At 42.0% G+C, this 20,578-nt stretch overlaps 1 long non-coding RNA gene across 1 annotated transcript in view; it reads left to right on the top strand.

The window, feature by feature from the left end:
* Nucleotides 1–735: 735 nt before the first annotated feature.
* LOC108586925 overlaps nucleotides 736–20,578 on the top strand; it is a 34,636-nt gene continuing 14,793 nt past the window's right edge. Inside the window, exons 1-2 of the long non-coding RNA XR_004185094.1 lie at nucleotides 736–1,151; nucleotides 2,377–2,492. This is a non-coding gene — a long non-coding RNA (uncharacterized LOC108586925). The remainder of the gene's footprint in view (nucleotides 1,152–2,376; nucleotides 2,493–20,578) is intronic.

Genomic DNA, 20,578 nt, shown 5'->3' with positions numbered 1-20,578 from the left:
ATCACCATCACCATCACCATCATCATCACCATCATTGGCCTAATTATGATTACTATTGTTTGCCAACATGATATTACATACAACATTATATTAATATATTTCTCAGTTGCATTACGCTTTTAATATATATTAATATTAACACATACATACATGACATTATTGGCTTACTACGATTATTAATATATGGCCATTTATTACGAGACATAATTTTATTATTACATTTTACTTATTTTCATTTACTATGACATTACTTATTATGAGGTTTACTTTACTATTATTGGGCATTACATGACATTACTACTTTATGACATGACACACACACATTATTATATTATTATGGATTTATTACTTTATTATTACTTATTTATTATTACCATTTTACTTTATTATATGACACATTACTATATGCATTACTACTTATGAGAATTATTATTACTTATGACATTTACTTATTACAGACATTACTTACTTATTATGATTATTTATTATTATTTACGACATGACATTACATTATTACGTGACATTATATTTTATTGTTACTAGAGACCACATTTATTATATTTTTACGACATTATTACTTATTTACATTACGACATTACTTGACATTTATTTACATTTACTTTACTTTATTTTATTACGATATTTACTTTATTATTTATTATTACTTAATGACGCATAATTTATACTATTTAAGTGACCATCATCACTACCATCATCATCATCACCACCATCATTATCACCATCATCACCACCACCATCATCACCACCACCAGTACTATCATCATCACCGTCATCACCACCATCATCATCACCATCATCATCATCGTTGGCGTTTGTTGAATGTTAACCGTGTGCCAGGTGCTGTTCTGGAGCTTAAACGTGTAATCTCATTTCATCCTCACAACCTTGTGAGGTAGATAAGGAAAGCAAGGCACAGAGAAGTTAAATAACCCTGCCAGTAAGTGCTAGTGTCCATGCTGTGACTGAAGGCTGGCCACGCCACCTCCCATCCTGTTTCTTTCAACTATGAGATGAGCTCCTGTACTCCACGACACAATGAGTGCCCAGCACCTTGCAGACAGTAACTGTCCACACCACCTCCCATCCTGTTTCTTTCAACTATGAAATGAGCTCCTGTACTCCACGACACAGTGAGTGCCCAGCACCTTGCAGACAGTAACTGTCCACACGTGCGGGATCACTACGTTAGTAGTGCTTCCTCCCTTTATCGCTCCGAGTCTGTCTCCCGCGCCTTTCTTTTTCACTGCCGTCTCTTTTTAGTGTATTTTCTGTCCCTTTGAAGTATCTCCCAGTCTCCTACCCTCTCCCACCCCTTTCCCAAGACCCTCTCGGTTTTCTCCGCCTGTCCTCTGCTGCCCCCGTGTGGTGTAATATGGAAAGTCAGTTCCTCGCGTGCCCCACTTGTACCCCGGCCGCCGCGCACCTGGGTTTGCCGCTAGAAGTGAGCGCTGGCAGACACAGGTGTAGACCAGCCAATGCATCCATCGGGCCTGGGGTGTGGGTTTGACGCCAAGCCCCTGACTTGACCCACTCCCTGGATTTATTTTTACCTTGTTCCTGGCGCAGGGGACAGAGGCCTGGCTACAGCCTCAGTTCCGAGTTAACTGCGGGTACTGCGGGTGCTCTTTCCTGAGCCTCAGCGCCAAAGGAGGGCTTTGGCCTCGGTGCAGGAGCTCCTTTTTTGCCTCTAGAATTCAGCGAGATTTGAACTCTCAAGGCTTGTGCAGTTCATCCAACAGACGCTTCCCTCCATATGGTAACCGAAAGTTAAAATGCGTTCACAGAGGATTGTATTCACCTTCATGTCACACTGCCAGTGACAGACAGCTTTGGGATGTGAGCCCAAGGCATCTTCAAGTTCTTTTCACATCACCCAGCCGCTTTTCAGAGCTTAATTATCCTCCTGTCAGAAGCCTGATGAACATCCTATTTCTAAACTGTTTTATATGGTTTCACAACATTTAGTTCTTTCATGTGCTTAAATATATTTTAAAATTGCACAAGCAATGCATGTCATTGTAGAAGATTAGAAAACATAGCACAGGACTTCCAATTGATGATGACAGGTTGGACATGTGGTTTTTCCTGATACTCTACTGAAATGACAGCAAAGAAATTTTATTAAAATATTTAAACCCACAAGGACAAAGAGAACAGCAGCGAAGACAGTAGCGGTAGCATTAAAATCTTCTAGCTTTATTAAGGTATAATTGACAAAAATTGTATGTATTTAAGTTGTACTGCCTGGTGTTTTGATATAGGCATATATTGTGAAATGATTCCACAACCAAGCTAATTAACGTATCTGTCACCTCACATAGTTACCTTTTTTTTTTTTTTTCTTTTTTGGTGTAGTGAGACTATTTAAGGCTTACTCTCCTAGCAAATTTCAAGCAGCATTTTGGAAGCTGGAGCAGAGAGCGACATTTGACTCAACAGACCTCAGAAAACTGCATCTTACACCCTAACAGGTCTACATGAGCAACTGGGTTTACATTGGGAACCCCCCCAAATACTCAGGCACTTCTAGAAGTAGGTTAGGCTAAAAACAGAAAGTAGTTAGAGCCCTTGATTCTTCTTCCTGTAGTGAGATGACACTCTCCTCCTCTAGTCCAGAAGACTAGAGGTTTATTTAGAGAGGATAAAACAGAGGGTCTGTGGCCTGGGAGGGGAGGTGCTTGGGGGTGGGAACCCTGTACTGAACACAGATTAGGTGAATGTTTATGTCCTGCATGTTCAGCACAGCACCCTTTTGCTGCCGCACTGGGCTCCTAGCAGCTCCTTCCAGGCAGGAGACTAGAAGATGGTACTGAGTTGGTGTGGGGAGACACCCAATGAAATGGCCCAGTCAGAACACCCCCACTCCAGGGAAGCCTACTGTCAACAGACCAGACCCATATGCACACAGTTCCTGACCAGCTTTAAAATTTTCTCTTTTAAAAAACTTTTCTCCCTTAATTTCAGACAGGAAAAAAAATTATAAGAATTCCTATCTACTCTTCACACCAAATTCCCCTAATATGTGCATTAAAAAAAATATAATGATGCCCCTTTATCCCTTTACATGCTTTTAAACTTTGAAATGGGTTTTAGGCTGGGCACTGTGGCTTATGCCTGTAATCCCAGTATTTTGGGAGGTCAAGGTAGGAGGATGGTTTGAGCTCAGAGTTCAAGGCCAGCCTGGGCAACATAGTGAAACCCCATCTCAACAACAACAACAACAACAACAACAAATAGCCAGGTGTGGTGTGGAGATGGGCACCTGGAGTCCCAGCTACTCGAGAGGCTGAGGTGGGAGGATTGCTTGATCCCAGGAGGCAGAGGTTGCTGTGAGGCAAGATCATGCCACTGCATTCCAGCCTGGGTGACAGAATCAGACTCTGTCAAAAAGAAGAAAGAAAAGAAAAAAGAAAAGAAAAGGAAGGGAAGGGAAGGGAAGGGAGAAAGAAAGGAGGGAGGGAGGGAGGGAGGAAGGAAGGAAGGAAGGAAGAAAGAAAGAAAGAGAAAGAAAGAAAAAAGGGGAGTGGGAGGGGGAGGGAAGGGAAGGAGGGAGGGAGGGAGGGAGGAAGGAAGGAAGGAAGGGACTTTGTTTCAGGGCTATTATTTTATCTACTGAACTTACTTAGGTTTTGCGAACTATGCCTATAATGTCCTTTAGAGCAGAAAAATTAGATTTTGTATTGCATTTCATTGTCATATCTCTTTAGTCTCTTTTAATCTGCAGTAGTTCCTTAGTTTTTCTTTGCCTTCATGACATTAACATTTTTTCAAGAGTACAGGACAGGTATTTTGCAGGCTGTCCCCCAGTTTAGGTTTGTTTAATGTTTCCTACAAGCTACATTTAGGTTGTACACTGTTGGCAGGAACAACACAGAAACGATGCTGTGTTTTTCTCGGTGCATCATATCAGGAGGCACGTGGTATCTATTACCATTGTTGGTGATGTTAACTTTAATCACATGTTTAAGGAGGTGCCTGCCAGGTTTCTCCAGTGTAGTTATTGTTTTTCATTTTGTAATTAATAAGCACCTATCTCTTACTAGTTTTAGCATCACTGATGATTCTTGCTTGAATCAATTGTTATAATGGTACTATCTGGTGGTAATTTTCTAATTCCACTATTCTTTCTATATTTATCAGTTTGTTTCCAACTATCAGGAAGAGCTTTCCCTGGTGTAGAGAATTCCTTTTTTTTTTTTCCACTTATTTTATTATTATTATTATTATAATTCTTTAAGTTCTAGGGTACATGTGCATGCACATGCAGGTTTGTTAAGCATATGTATACTGTGCCATGTTAAAGTTGCACCCATCAACTCCTCAGCACCTATCAACTCGTCATTTACATCAGGTATAACTCCCAATGCAATCCCTCCCCTCCCCCTCAGCCTCCCCATGAGATAGGCCCCGTGTGTGATGTTCCCCTTCCCCGAGTCCAAGTGATCTCATTGTCCACCCCACCCATGAGTAAGAACACGCGGTATTTGGTTTTCTTGTTCTGTGATAGTTTGCTAAGAATGATGGTTTCCAGCTGCATCCATGTCCCGCCAAAGGACACAAACTCATCCTTTTATGGCTGCATAGTATTCCATGGTGTATATGTGCCACATTTTTCTTAATCCAGTCTGTCACTGATGGACATTTGCTGATTCCCAAGTCTTTGCTATTGTGAATAGTGCCACAATAAACATAATGTGCATGTGTCTTTATAGCAGCATGATTTATAATCCTTGCATATACCCAGTAATGGATGTATAGTCATATGATACATCTAGTTCTAGATCCTTGAGGAATCGCCATACTGCTTTCCATAATGGTTGAACTAGTTTACAATCCCACCAACAGTGTAAAAGTGTTCCTATTTCTCCACATCCTCTCCAGCACCCGTTACTCTGTTGTTTCCGACTTTAATGATCGCCATTTTAACTGGTGTGAGATGGTACCTCATTGTGGTTTTGATTTTGCATTTCTCTGATGCATAGTGATGAGCATTTTTTTCATGTGTCTGTTAGCTGTATGAATGTCTTCTTTTGAGAAATGTCTGTTCATATCCTTTGCCCACTTCTTTTGATGGGGTTGTTTACTTTTTTCTTTGTAAATTTGTTTGGAGTTCTTTGTAATTTGGATATTAGCCCTTTGTCAGATGAGTAGATTGCAAAAATTTTCTCCCATTCTGTAGGTTGCCTGTTCACTCTTGATGGTAGCTTCTTTGCTGTGCAGAAGCTCTTTTAGTTTAATGAGATCCCATTTTAATAATTTTGGCTTTGCTGCCGTTGCTTTTGGTGTTTTAGACATGAAGTCTTTGCCCATGCCTATGTCCTGAATGGTACTACCTAGGTTTTCCTCTAGGTTTTAAGTGGTATTAGGTCTAACATTTAAGTCTCAACCATCTTGAATTCAATTTTCAGATAAGGAGTAAGTAAGGAGCATCCAGTTTCAGCTTTCTACTTATGGCTAGCCAATTTCCAGCACCATTTATTAAATAGGGAATCCTTCCCATTTCTCGTTTCTCTGTGGTTTGTTAAAGATGAGATGGCTGTAGATGTGTGGTATTATTTCTATAATTTAATCGTTCCATTGGTCTATATCTCTGTTTTGGTACCAGTACCATGCTGTTTTGGTTACTGTAGCCTTGTAGTATAGTTTGAAGTCAGGTAGCTGATGCCTCCAGCTTTGTTCTTTTGACTTAGGATTGTCTTGAGATGCGGGCTCTTTTTGGTTCCATATGAACTTTTAAAGCAGTTTTTTCCAATTCTGTGAAGAAACTCATTGGTAGCTTGATGGGGATGGCATTGACCTATAAATAACTCCGCAGTATGGCCATTTTCAATTTTATATATTGATTCTTTCCTATCCATGAGCATGGTATGTTCTTCCATTTGTTTGTGTCCCTTTTATTTCACTTACAGTGGTTTGTAGTTCCTCCTTGAAGAGGTCTCACAACTTGTAAGTTGATTCCTAGTATTTTATTCTTTGAAGCAATTGTGAATGGAAGTTCATTCATGATTTGGCTCTCTGTTTGTCTGTTATTGGTATATACGAATGCTTGTGATTTTTGCACATTAATTTTGTATCCTGAGACTTTGCTGAAGTTGCTTATCAGCTTAAGGAGATTTTGGGTTGAGACAATGGGATTTTCTAAATATACAATCATGTCGCCTGCAAAGAGGACTTCTTCTTTTCCTAACTGAATACCCTTTGATTTCTTTTCTTCTGCCTGATTGCCCTAGCCGCCAGAACTTCCAACACTATGTTGAATAGGAGTGGTGAGAGAGGCATCCCTGTCTTGTGCCAGTTTTCAAAGGAATTTTTCCTAGTTTTTGCCCATTCAGTATGATATTGGCTGTGGGTTTGTCATAAATAGCTTTATTATTTTGAGGTAAATGCTCCATCAATACCGAATTTATTGAGCTGCTTTTAGCATGAAGGCCGCTGGACTTTTGTCAAAAGCCTTTTCTGCATCTATTGAGATAATCATGTGGTTCTGTCTCTGGTTCTTGTTGAGTATGCTGGATTATGTTTATTGATTTGCTAATGTTGAATCCAGCCTTTTGCATCCCAGGGATGAAGCCCACTTGATCATGGTGGATAAGCTTTTGATGTGCTGCTGAACTGTTTGCCAGTATTTTATTGAGGATTTTTGCATCAATGTTCATCAGGGATATTGGTCTAAAATTCTCTTTTTTGTTGCGTCTCTGCCGTGGCTTTGGTATCAGGATGATGTTGGCCTCATAAAATGAGTTAGGAGGATTCCCTCTTTTCTATTGATTGAATAGTCGGTAGCTGAATGGTACCAGCTCCCTCCTGTACCTCCTCTGGTAGAATTCATTGTGAATCCATCTGGTCCTGGACTTTTTTCGTTGGTAGACTATTAATTATTGCCTCAATTTCCTTGTGTTCGCTATTATTCATATTCAGGATTCAACTTTCCTGGTTTAGTCTTGAAGAGTGTAAGTGTCCAGGAAATTATTCATTTCTTTTCTAGATTTCTTAGTTTATTTGGCGTGAGAGGTGTTTATAGTATTCTCTGATGGTAGTTTGTATTTCTGTGGGGTCGGTGGTGATATCCTCCTTTATCATTTTATTAAGGCCTATTTGATTCTTCTCTTTTTCTTCTTATTAGTCTTGCTAGCGGTCTGTCAATTTTGTTGATCTTTTCAAAAAAACCAACTCCTGGATTCATTGATTTTTTGGAGGGTTTTTTGTGTCTCTATCTCCTTCAGTTCTGCTCTGATCTTAGTTATTTCTTGCCTTCTGCTAGCTTTTGAATGCTTTTGCTCTTGCTTCTCTAGTTCTTTTAATTGTGATGTTAGAGTGTCAATTTTAGATCTTTCCTGCTTTCTCTTGTGGGCATTTAGTGCTATAAATTTCCCTCTACACACTGCTTTAAATGTGTCCCAGAGATTCTGGTATGTTGTATCTTTGTTCTCATTGGTTTCAAAGAACATCTTTATTTCTGCCTTCATTTCGTTATGTACCCAGTAGTCATTCAGGAGCAGGTTGTTCAGTTTCCATGTAGTTGAGCGGTTTTGATTGAGTATCTTAGCCCTGAGTTCTAGTTTGATTGCACTGTGGTCTGAGAGACAGTTTGTTATAATTTCTGTTCTTGTACATTTGCTGAGGAGTGCTTTACTTCCAATTATGTGGTCAATTTTGGAATAAGTGCTATGTGGTGTTGAGAAGAATGTATATTCTGTTGATTTGGGGTGGAGAGTTCTATAGATGTCTATTAGGTCTGCTTGCTGCAGAGATGAGTTCAATTCCTGGATATCCTTGTTAACTTTCTGTCTCGTTGATCTGTCTAATGTTGACAGTGGAGTGTTGAAGTCTCCCATTATTATTGTATGGGAGTCTAAGTCTCTTTGTAAGTCTCTAAGGACTTGCTTTATGAATCTGGGTGCTCCTGTATTGGGTGCATATATATTTAGGATAGTTAGCTCTTCCTGTTGAATTGATCCTTTTACCATTATGTAATGGTCTTCTTTGTCTCTTTTGATCTTTGATGGTTTAAAGCCTGTTTTATCAGAGACTAGTATTGCAACCCCTGCTTTTTTTTGTTCTCCATTTGCTTGGTAAATCTTCCTCCATCCCTTTATTTTGAGCCTATGTATGTCTCTGTGTGTGAGATGGGTCTCCTGAATACAGCAGACTGATGGGTCTTGACTCTTTATCCAGTTTGCCAGTCTGTGTCTTTTCATTGGAGCATTTAGTCCATTTACATTTAAGGTTAAGATTGTTATGTGTGAACTTGATCCTGCCATTATGATATTAACTGGTTATTTTGCTCGTTAGTTGATGCAGTTTCTTCCTAGCCTAAATGGTCTTTACATTTTGGCATGTTTTTGCAATGGCTGGTACCGGTTGTTCCTTTCCATGTTGAGTGCTTCCTTCAGGGTCTCTTGTAAGGCAGGCCTAGTGGTGATAAAATCTCTAAGCATTTGCTTATCTGTAAAGGATTTTATTTCTCCTTCACTTATGAAACGTAGTTTGGCTGGATATGAAATTCTGGGTTGAAAATTCTTTTCTTTAAGAATGTTGAATATTGGCCCCCACTCTCTTCTGGCTTGTAGAGTTTCTGCCGAGAGATCTGCTGTGAGTCTGATGGGCTTCCCTTTGTGGTAACCTGACCTTTCTCTCTGGCTGCCCTTAAGATTTTTTCCTTCATTTCCACTTTGGTGAATCTGGCAATTATGTGTCTTGAAGTTGCTCTTCTCGAGGAGTATCTTTGTGGCGTTCTCTGTATTTCCTGGATTTGAATGTTGGCCTGCCCTACTAGGTTGGGGAAGTTCTCCTGGATGATATCCTGAAGAGTGTTTTCCAACTTGGTTCCATTTTCCCCCTCACTTTCAGGCACCCCAATCAGACGTAGATTTGGTCTTTTTACATAATCCCATACTTCTTGCAGGCTTTGTTCATTTCTTTTTCTTCTTTTTTCTTTTGGTTTCTCTTCTCGCTTCATTTCGTTCATTTGATCCTCAATCGCTGATACTCTTTCTTCCAGTTGATCGAGTCGGTTACTGAAGCTTGTGCATTTGTCACGTATTTCTCGTGTCATGGTTTTCATCTCTTTCATTTCGTTTATGACCTTCTCTGCATTAATTCCTCTAGCCATCAATTCTTCCACTTTTTTTTCAAGATTTTTAGTTTCTTTGCGCTGGGTACATAATTCCTCCTTTAGCTCTGAGAAGTTTGATGGACTGAAGCCTTCTTCTCTCATCTCGTCAAAGTCATTCTCCATCAAGCTTTGATCCGTTGCCGGCGATGAGCTGCGCTCCTTTGCCGGGGGAGATGCACTCTTATTTTTTGAATTTCCAGCTTTTCTGCCCTGCTTTTTCCCCATCTTTGTGGTTTTATCTGCCTCTGGTCTTTGATGATGATGGTGACATACTGATGGGGTTTTGGTGTAGGTGTCCTTCCTGTTTGATAGTTTTCCTTCTAACAGTCAGGACCCGCAGCTGTAGGTCTGTTGGAGATTGCTTGAGGTCCACTCCAGACCCTGTTTGCCTGGGTGTCAGCAGCAGAGGCTGCAGAAGATAGAATATTGCTGAACAGCGAGTGTACCTGTCTGATTCTTGCTTTGGAGTCTTCCTCTCAGGGGTGTACTCCACCCTGTGAGGTGTGGGGTGTCAGACTGCCCCTAGTGGGGGATGTCTCCCAGTTAGGCTACTCAGGGGTCAGGGACCCACTTGAGCAGGCAGTCTGTCCCTTCTCAGATCTCAACCTCCGTGTTGGGAGATCCACTGCACTCTTCAAAGCTGTCAGACAGAGTCGTTTGCATCTGCAGAGGTTTCTGCTGCTTTTGTTGTTTACTGTGCCCTGTCCCCAGAGGTGGAGTCTATAGAGACAGGCAGGTTTCCTTGAGCTGCTGTGAGCTCCACCCAGTTCGAGCTTCCCAGCGGCTTTGTTTACCTACTTAAGCCTCAGCAATGGCGGGCGCCCCTCCCCCAGCCTCACTGCTGCCTTGCCGAGATATCGCAGACTGCTGTGCTAGCAATGAGGGAGGCTCCGTGGGCGTGGGACCCTCCCGGCCAGGTGTGGGATATAATCTCCTGGTGTGCCTGTTTGCTTAAAGCACAGTATTGGGGTGGGAGTTACCCGATTTTCCAGGTGTTGTGTGTCTCAGTTCCCCTGGCTAGGAAAAGGGATTCCCTTTCCCCTTGCGCTTCCCAGGTGAGGCGATGCCTCGCCCTGCTTCAGCTCTCGCTGGTCGGGCTGCAGCAGCTGACCAGCACCGATTGTCTGGCACTCCCTAGTGAGATGAACCCAGTACCTCAGTTGAAAATGCAGAAATCACCGGTCTTCTGTGTCGCTCGCGCTGGGAGTTGGAGACTGGAGCTGTTCTTATTCGGCCATCTTGCTCCGCCCCCGTCGAGAATTCTTAGAAATTATGTTGCCTCTGCTTTTTTTTTTTTTTTTTTTTTTTGAGACGGAGTCTGTGTTACCCAGGCTGGAGTGCAGTGATGTGATCTTGGCTCACTGCAACCTCCATCTGCTGGGTTCAAGCAATTCTCCTGCCTCAGCCTCCCAAGTAGCTGGAATTACAGGCATGTGCCTATAATTTTTGTTGGTTTATTTGTTTTTTAGAATGTGTGGTTTTCATTTATTCACTTATTACTTATTTACTTTTAAAAATTTTATTTTAAGTTCTGGAATACATGTGCAGAATGTGCAGGTTTGTTACATAGGTATACGTGTGATATGGTGGTTTGCTGCACCTACCAACCCATCACCTAGGTATTAAGCCCCACATGCATTAGCTATTTGTCCTGATGCTCTGCCTCCCCTTGCCTCACTGAGAGGCCCCAGTGTGTGTTGTTTCTTTCCTGTGTCTATGTGTTCTCATTGTTCAACTCTCACTTACGAGTGAGAACACATGGTGTTTGGTTTTCTGCTCCTGTGTTAGTTTGCTGAGGATGATGGCATCTAGCTTCATACATGTCCCTGCAAAGGACATGGTCTCATCCCTTTTTATGGCTGCATAGTATTCCATGGTGTATATGTACCACATTTTCTTTATCCAGTCTATCACTGATGGGCATTTGGTTCCATGTCTTTGCTATTGTGAATAGTGCTGCAATAAACATACATGTGCATGTATCTTTATAATAGAATGATTTATATTCCTTTGGGTATATATCCAATAATGGGGTTGCTGGATCAAATGGTATTTCTGGCTCTAGATCCTTGAGGAATCACCACACTGTCTGCCACAATGGTTGAACTAATTTAGATTCCCACCGACAGTGTAAAAGTGTTCCTGTTTCTCCACAGCCTTGCCAGCATCTGTTGTTTCTTGACTTTTTAATAATTACCATTCTGACTAGCATGAGATGATATTTCATTGTGGTTTTGATTCGAATTTCTCTAATGATCAGTGATGTTGAGCTTTGTAAAATATGTTTGTTGGCTGCATAAATGTCTTCTTTTGAGAAGTGTCTGTTCATATCCTTTGCCTACTTCTTGATGGGATTGTTTTTCTTTTTTCTTCTAAATTTGTTTAAGTTCATTGTAAATTCTAGATATTAGACCTTTGTCAGATGGGTAGATTGCAAAAATTTTCTCCCATTTTGTAGGTTGCCTGTTCACTCTGATGATAGTTTCTTTTGCTGTGCAGAAGCTCTTTAGTTTAATTAGATCCCATTTGTTAATTTTAGCCTTTGTTGCATTTGCTTTTGGTGATTTCATCATAAAGTCTTTGCCCATGCCTATGTACTGAATAGTATTGTCTAGATTTTGTTCTAGGATTTTTACAGTTTGGGGTTTTACATCTAAGTCTTAGTCCATCTTGAGTTAATTTTTGTATAAGGTGTAAGGAAGGAGTCCAATTTGTTTTCTGCATATGGCTAGCCAGTTTTTCCAGCACCATTTATTAAATAGGGAATCCTTTCCCATTGCTTATTTTTGTCAGGTTTGTCGAAGATCAGAAAGTTATAGATGTGTGGTCTTATTTCTGAGGTCTCTATTCTGTTCCATTGGTCTATGTGTCTGTTTTGGTACAAGTACCATGCTGTTTTGGTTACTGTAGCCTTATAGTATAGTCTGAAGTCAGGTAGTGTGATGCTTCTAGTTTTATTCTTTTTGCTTAAGATTGTATTGGCTATATGGGCCCTTTTTTGGTTCCATATGAATTTTAAAGTAGTTTTTTCTAATTCTGTGAAGAATGTCAGTGGTAGTTTGATGGGAATAGCATTGAATCTATAAATTACTTTGGGCAGTATGTTCATTTCCATAATACTGATTCTTCCTATCCATGAGGATGAAATGTTTTTTCATTTGTTTCTGTCCTCTATTATTTCCTTGAGTAGTGGTTTGTAGTTCTCCTTGAAGAGGTCCTTCACATCCCTTGTTAGCTGTATTCCTAGGTATTTTATTCTCTTTGTAGCAATTGTGAATGGAAGTTCATTCATGATTTAGCTCTCTGCTTGTTTATTGTTGATGTATAGGAATGCTTATGATTTTTGCACACTGATTTTGTATGCTGAGACTTTGCTGAAGTTGCTTATCAGCTTAAGGAGCTTTTGAGCTGAGACTATGGGGTTTTCTAGATAGAGAATCATGTCATCTGCCAACAGAGACAATTTGACTTCCTCTCTTCCTATTGGAATGCCCTTTATTTCTTTCTCTTGCCTGATTGCCCCAGCCAGAACTTGCAATACTATGTTGAATAGGACTTGTGAGAGACAGCATCCTTATCTTGTGCTGGTTTTCTTTTTTTCTTTTTTCTTTTTTCTTTTTTTTTGAGACGGAGTCTCGCTCTGTTGCCCAGGCTGGAGTGCAGTGGCGCGATCTCCACTCACTGCAAGCTCCGCCTCCCGGGTTCACGCCATTCTCCTGCCTCAGCCTCCCGAGTAGCTGGGACTACAGGCGCCCGCCACCGCGCCCGGCTAATTTTTGTATTTTTTTTTTTAGTAGAGACGTGGTTCCACCGTGTTAGCCAGGATGGTCTCGATCTCCTGACCTCGTGATCCACCCGTCTCGGCCTCCCAAAGTGCTGTGATTACAGGCGTGAGCCACTGCGCCCGACCTTTGTGCTGGTTTTCAAAGGGAATGCTTCCATCTTTTGCCCATTCAAACAAAACCCATTTGTTGTGGGTTTGTCAAAAATAGCTCCTATTACTTTGAGACATGTTCCATCAATACCTAGTTTACTGAGAGTTTTTAACATGAAGGAATGTTGATTTTATCAAAGGCCTTTTCTTCATCTATAGAGATAATCATGTGGTTTTTTGTCATTGGTTCTGTTTATGTAATGGATTGCATTTATTGATTTGCATATGTTAAACCAGACTTGCATCCCAGGGATGAAGCTGACTTGATCATTGTGGATAAGCTTTTTGATGTGCTGCTGGATTCGGTTTTCCAGTATTTTATTGAGGATTTTCGTATCAATGTTCATCAGGGATATTGGCCTGAAGTCTTCTTTTTTTGTTGTGTCTTCACCAGGTTTTGGTATCAGGATGATGCTGCCTTCATAAAATGGTTAGGAAGGAGTCCCTCCTTTTCAATTGTTTGGAATAGTTTCAGAAATGGTATGAACTCCTCTTTGGACCTCTGATAGAATTTGGCTGTGAATCCCTCTGGTCCTGGGCTTTTTTGGGTTGGTAGGCCATTTATTACTGCCTCAACTTCAGAACTTGTTATTGGTCTAGTCAAGGATTTGACTTTTTTCCTGGTTTAGTCTTGGGAGAGTGTATGTGTCCAGGAATTTATCAGTTTCTTCTAGATTTTCTAGTTTATTTGTGTAGAAGTGTTTATAGTATTCTCTGATGGTAGTTTATATTTCTGTGGGTCAGTGGTGATATCCCCTTTATCATTTTTTATTGTGTCTATTTGATTCTTCTCTCTTTTCTTCTTTATTAGTCTAACTATCAGTCTACCTCTTTTACTATTTTTTTTCCCCAAAAAAACAGCTCCTGGATTCATTGATTTTTTCAAAGGATTTTTCATGTCTTTGTTTCCTTCAGCTGCACTCTGATCTTAGTTATTTCTTGTCTTCTGCTAGGTTTTGGATTTGTTTGCTCTTGCTTCTCTAGTTCTTTCAGTTGTGATGTTAAGGTGTCGATTCGAGATCTTTCTAGCTTTCTGATGTGGTTATTTAGTGCTATAAATTTCCCTTTTAATACTGCTTTAACTGCGTCCCAGAGATTCTGGTACATTGTCTCTTTGTTCTCACTGGTTTCAAAGAGCTTCTTGATGTCTGCCTTAATTTCATTATTTCTCCAGGAGTTATTCAGGAGCAGGTTGTTCAGTTTCCATGTAGTTGTGAGGTTTTGAGTGAGTTTCTTAATCTTGAGTACTAATTTGATTGCACCATGGTCTGAGCGATTGTTTGTTATGATTTCAGTTCTTTTGCATTTGCTGAGGAGTGTTTTACTTCCAATTATGTGACCGATTTTAGAATAAGTGTCATGTGGCATTGAGAAGAATGTATATTCTGTTGTTTGGAGTGGAGAGTTCTGTAGATATCTATCAGATCCACTTGATCCAGAGCTGAGTTCAAGTTCCAAATATCTTTGTTAATTTTCTGTCTCATTGATCTGTTTAATATTGACAGTGGGGTGTTAAAGTCTCCCACTATTATTGAATGGGGGTCTAAGTCTCTTTGTAGGTCTCTAAGGACTTGTTTTATGAATCTAGGTGCTCCTGTATTGGGTGCATATGTATTTAGGATAGTTAGCTCTTCTTGTTGAATTGATCCCTTTACCATTATGTAATGTCTTTGTCTTTTTTGATCTTTGTTGGTTTAAAGTCTGTTTTGTCAGAAACTAGGATTGCAATACCTGCTTTTTTCTGCTTTCCATTTTCTTGGTAAATTTTCCTCTATCCTTCTATTTTGAGCCTCTGTGTGTCTTTGCATGTGAGATGGGTCTCTTGAATACAGCGCACTGATGGGTTTTGACTCTATCTAATTTGCCAGTCTGTGTCTTTTAATTGGGGCATTTAGGTTAATATTGTTATGTGTGAATTTGATCCTGTCATTATGATACTAGCTGGTTACTTTGCATACTAGTTGATGAAGATTATTCAGTGTGTCATTGGTCTTTGTATTTCAGTATGTTTTTGCAGTGGCTGGTACCTATTTTTCCTTTTCATATTTAGTACTTCCTTCAGGATCTCTTGCGAGGCAGGCCTGTTGGTGATGAATTCCCTCAGTATTTGCTTGTCTGAAAAGGATTTTATTTCTCCTTCACTTATGAAGCTTAATTTGGTCAGATATGAAATTCTGGGTTGAAAATTATTTTCTTTAAGAATGTTGCATATTGCCCCCCACCTCCCCCCCACCACTCTTTTCTGGCTTATAGCGTTTCTGCTGAGAGATTCACTGTTAGTCTAATGGGCTTCCCTTTGTAGGTGACGGCTTTTCTCTCTGGCTGCCCTTAACAATTTTCCCTTCATTTTGACCTTGGAGAATCTGATGATTATGTGTCTTGGGGTTGCTCTTCTCATGGAGTATCTTACTGGGGTTCTCTGTTTTTCCTGAATTTGAATGTTGGCCTGTCTTGCTAGGTTGGGAAAGTTCTCCTGGATGATATTCTGAAGTGTATTTTCCAACTTGGTTCCATTCTCCCCATCTCTTTCAGGTACTCCAATCAGTCATAGGTTCAGTCTTTTTACACAGTCCCATAGTTCTTCGAGGTTTTGTTCTTTTTTGTTTGTTTGTTTGTTTTTCTTTTTTCATTCTTTTTTTCTCTAATCTTGTCTGCCTGCCTTATTTCAACAAGTTGGTCTTCAAGCTCTGATATTCTTTCTTCTGCTTGATTGATTTTGCTATTGATACTTGTGTATGCTTCATGAAGTTCTCCTGCTGTGTTTTTCAGCTCCATCGGGTCATTTATTGTCCTCTTTAAACTGGTTATTCTAGTTAGTAGCTCCCGTAACCTTTTATCATGGTTCTTAGCTTCTTTGCATTGGGTTAGAACATGCTCCTTTACTTCGGTGAAATTGTCATTAAGCACCTTCGGAAGCCTACTTTTGTCAGTTCATCCATCTCATCCTCCATTCAGTTCTGTGCCCTTGCTTGAGAGGTGCTGTGATCAGTTGGAGGAGAAGAGGCACTCTCACCTTTTGGGTTTTCAGCATTTTTTCATTGATTCTTTCTCATCGTCATGAGTTTGTTTGGTTTCAATCTTTGAGGCTGCTGACCCTTGGATGAGGTTTCCGTGGGAACTTCTTTTTTGTTGATGTGTTGTTGTTGCTTTCTGTTTGTTTGTTTTTCTTTCAATAGTCAAGTCCCTCTACTGTAGGGCTGCTGCAGTTTGCTGGGGATTCATTTCAGGCTCTATTCATCTGGGTCACTTCCGCATCTGGAGGTGTCACTCGAGGAGGATGGAGAACAGCAAAAATGGGTGCCTGCTCCTTCCTCTGGGATCTCTGACCTCGAGGAGCACCAACATGATGCTGGTAGGAGCATTCCTGTATAGGGTGTCTGGTGACCCCTGTCGGGGAGTCTCTCCCAGTTGCGGGGCACAGGAACCAGGACCTATTTAACAAAGCACTTTGGCTGTCCCTTGGTGGAGGGGGTGTGCTGTGCTGGGGGGAAACGCAGTCATCTGGGTTGCCTGGATTCCTCAGAGCTTGCAGGAGGAAAGACTGAGACTGCTGGTCCTTGGAGACTATGGCCAACCCTCCCACTAGGGGCTCAGGCCCAGAGAGATCAGAGTTCTGTCCCTGAGCCCTTGGCTGGAGTTGTTGGACTTCCTGCCGGGAGGCCCTTCCCAGTGAGGAGGGATGAGAGGGTCCGGCCTAAAGAGGCAATGTGGCCACGGCCTGCCACAGCCAGTGTGCTGTGCTGTGGGGAATACCGCTTGCACCAAGCTGTCCAGTCTCCCCGGCTCCAGAAGGGGAAAAGCGTGGCCTGGAGCTACAGTGATGGCTGCCGCTCTTCTCCCTGGGAGCTCAGATGGCTTAGACAGCAGGCAGCAACACTGGTAATGGCCGCCCCTCCCATTGGGAGCTGGGTGGTTTTAGGCAGATTCTAGCCGAGTGGCTATTGACAATCTGCGTGGCTCCGTGGTTGGGACCCAAGACCCAGTGGTGTGGGCTCATAATTGCAAGTAAAAAGCGTTGTTTCCCCGCTTGGTAGCATGCTCACTCACCGCCTCCCTTGGCTGGGGGTAGGGGCTCCCCTGCCTGCTGTGGCTCTCGGGTGGACCGACACACCACCTTACTCTTCCCTCCTCTCCATGGGTCATGCCAAGTGCCTAGTCAGACCTGATGACAGAAGGTGGATACTTCGGTTGCTGGTGCAGGATTCGCATGCTGTTTTGGTTCTTCTCGGTGGGAGCCTCCAATTGCCTGCTTCTAGTTGGCCATCTTGGCCCCGCCCCAATTTTTGTATTTTTGGTAGAGTCGGGGTTTCACCACGTTGGCCAGGCTGGTCTTGAACTCCTGACCTCAAGTGATCTGCCTGCCTCGGCCTCCTAAAGTGCTGGGATTACAGGCATGAGCCACTGTGCCCGGCCCTCTGCATTCATTTTGAATATAAGTTTAAATTTCCCATAATAGGAGCAGGGCTCAGTCACCCTTGACAGTTTCCAGGTCTACACCACACCCAAATGGCCCAAGCCAGTGTTCAGAGGGAAGATCTTTGAGACATTTCTCCTGCCCAACAGAGTGGGCTCCTTACTTTCCTGCCACTTTCTTTAAATGGACTTTCAGACGTTTGCTTGCAAACTTAGTGACTCACCCTATTCCCTAATATATGCCACTAATTGCCCCACACTGTCCTCTCAATTGCCTCATGCTTTTCTGTCTCTGCCTGACTTTTCCTTCCTGCCTGGTATGATTTGGGGCTGGAGAGCTGCTGCCCTCCCAACTCATGGTTCCCTCCCTGTCCAGGATCTGCAAGTAAAGAAGCTTTGAACTTGTTTCCTATTGTGGTGGTGTATTGAATTTGTGCCTTGCATCTGAAGAACCAGGGGCTGTCCTAGGCTAGGTTTTCCCCAGTATGCCAGGGAGAACACAAGGTTGAATTCCTGGTGCTAGAGCGACAGTCAGGCAGATATAAACTAGACACAGGTTAGGCAAGAGCCGCAAGGGCATCTGCCAGCATAAACAAGTTTCCCATGTGAGGCATCCCCTGGTCATGGACATTAGGCCATCTTCCAGGTAAAACCATTATTCTGTGAAAGGCACACTATAAACACCCTCGTCCAGTTGCATTCATTTCCTGTTAGAACAGCATTGCTAGCCGCTCTGGTACTGGAATCCCAATTTAGCTGGGGGCTCTCAAATCAACTGGTCATGAAGGATGGGATGTGTTGGTGCAGGGTATACACCTCCACAATGTCTATTAGCTGTGAATGGCGTACTAACTGCCTCTCCCAGACAGTCCAGTCCCTTTGGGAAGGAACCACTGCTTGCCAGTAACTATAGCTGCTTGGCACTGCTGTGTCATGCTGTTGTCAGGTATTGCCTTGCGGATTCTCTCGAAATTGTGGTGGCTGTGGATAGCACTTGGAGCACAGCACTCCCCTGCAGCTCTCTCCAGGCAGGTCCCAGTATAAGAAGGGTGTGTTTTCCTGGCATCAGCTGTCCTTCCTAGGATTGGGTCCTTAGACAGTGGGCTACTACTTTAGGGTATGTAGCACTTTGTGCCAGGTGCACAGTTCCAGTGACCTAGGATCTTGTTAGTGATCAGGACTGTGCTGGCTATAGGTTGTGAAATCCTGATGTTGAGCCAGAGCGAGCTGGCCAGGATGGTGGAGCTCTACCTCCATCTCGCTGGTGATGGAGATACAGGCTCCCAGGCTCCTGCAGAGCAAGGACTCCCCGTAGTAAAGTCAGAGAGGGTGATACAATGCTGGACTTTCTGTGTTGGTGAAATGGAGCTGGGGTGAAAGGATCAAATTGCCTAACCCTGGCCTCAGAGAGGGGTGACTTCACCTGAGTCCTCATGAAGCCTTGCAAGAGTAGGTGCCGCTGGAGCATATGCCTCTTCTGTTACTGCATTGCTTGCTGCTGTCTCCTTTTGTCCCCAACTCCAGGGGGTATCATGGTTCTAATCACTGGCACTGTAGTGGGCAAATACAAATGCCATGAACACCTGATCCCTGCCCCACTAAAGACACCGGAGGATGTAAAGAAGCTCTTAGATAAATGCAAATCTCCCATGGAAGCTGCGTGGATTTTGCTCAGTGCTGCTGCCTGTAAACATGCAAAGCTCTAGTGCCTCACTCCTGGGGTTTGGGAGCCAACCCTAGCAGTAATTTAAAAAAGATTGTATTGGTAGACACTGACCCTGATCCTTCAGAGGAGTGATGGGCACACCCTGGAACAGGAGACAGCGGCATATGAGTCTACAATGAGGCACCTCTTCCCCAGGTGTTCCTGGTCACTATGCACTGAGCCAAAATGGCCCGAGATAATCAGCCAGACCAAGAGGCGGGAAGCACAAATGGAGACTGCCACTCACCACAGAGGTTACTTGATGCCACCAGGAACTTATCAGGAACAAATTTAGAAAGAGTGAGAAAAGAAAAAATATATATACAGACATACCTGGGAGACAGTGCATATTTAGTTCCAGACCACAACAATAAAGTGAATATCTTAACAAAGAAAGTCACACAAATTTTTTGGTTTCCCAGTGCACATAAAGTTATGGTTACATGACACTGCAGTCTGTTAAGTGTGCAATAGCACTATGTCTAAAAAACAATGTATATACCTTAAGTAAAAAATACTTAAAGATACTTTATTGCTAAAAAACACTAATAATCATCAGAACCTTCAGTGAGTGGTAATCTTTTTGCTGGTGGAGGATCTTGCCTCAATGTCGATGGCTGCTGACTGATCAGGGTGGTGGTTGCTGAAGATTCGGGTGGTTGTGGCCATTTCTTAAAATAAAATGAAAATTAAGTTTGCCACATCAATTGACTCTTCCTTTCACAAAATATTTTTCTGTAGTGTGTGATGCTGTTTGATGGCATTTTAACCACAGCTAAACTTCTTTCAAAATTGGAATCAGTGCTCTCAAACTCTGCCACTGCTTTATAAACTAAGTTTAAGTAAAATAATAAATTCTTTCTTGTCATTTCAACAATGTTTACAGCATCTTCACCAGAGTAGACTCCTCTCAATAAACCACTTTCTTTGCTTATCTGTAAAAGCAACTTTTCATTTGTTCAAACCTGATCATGAGACTACAGCAATTCAGTCACATCTTCAGGCTCCACTTCTACTTCTAGTTCTCTTGCTGTTTCTACCACATCTGTAGTTACTTCCTCCACTGCAATCTTGAGCCACTAAAAGTCATCCCTGAGGGTTGGAATCAACTTCTTCCAAACTCCTGTTAATATTGATATTTTGACCTCCTTCCATGAATCATGAATGTTCTTAATGGCATCTAGAATAGTGAATCCTTTCCAGAAGGTTTTCTATTTACTTTGCTGAAATCCATCAGAGGAATCACTATCTATAGCAGCTACAGCATTACAAATAGTATTTCTTAAATAGTAAGATTTGAAAGTCAAAATTACTCCTTGCTCCATGGGCTGCAGAATGGACTTGGTGTTAGCAGGCATGAACACAGCATTCATCTCCTTGTACATCTCCA

This window comes from Papio anubis, chromosome 1 (genome assembly GCF_008728515.1).
Source record: "Papio anubis isolate 15944 chromosome 1, Panubis1.0, whole genome shotgun sequence".
NCBI classification, from domain to species: domain Eukaryota; kingdom Metazoa; phylum Chordata; class Mammalia; order Primates; family Cercopithecidae; genus Papio; species Papio anubis.
The sequence above is the reverse complement of the archived record's forward strand: the minus strand, read 5'-3'. Positions and strand labels throughout refer to the sequence as shown.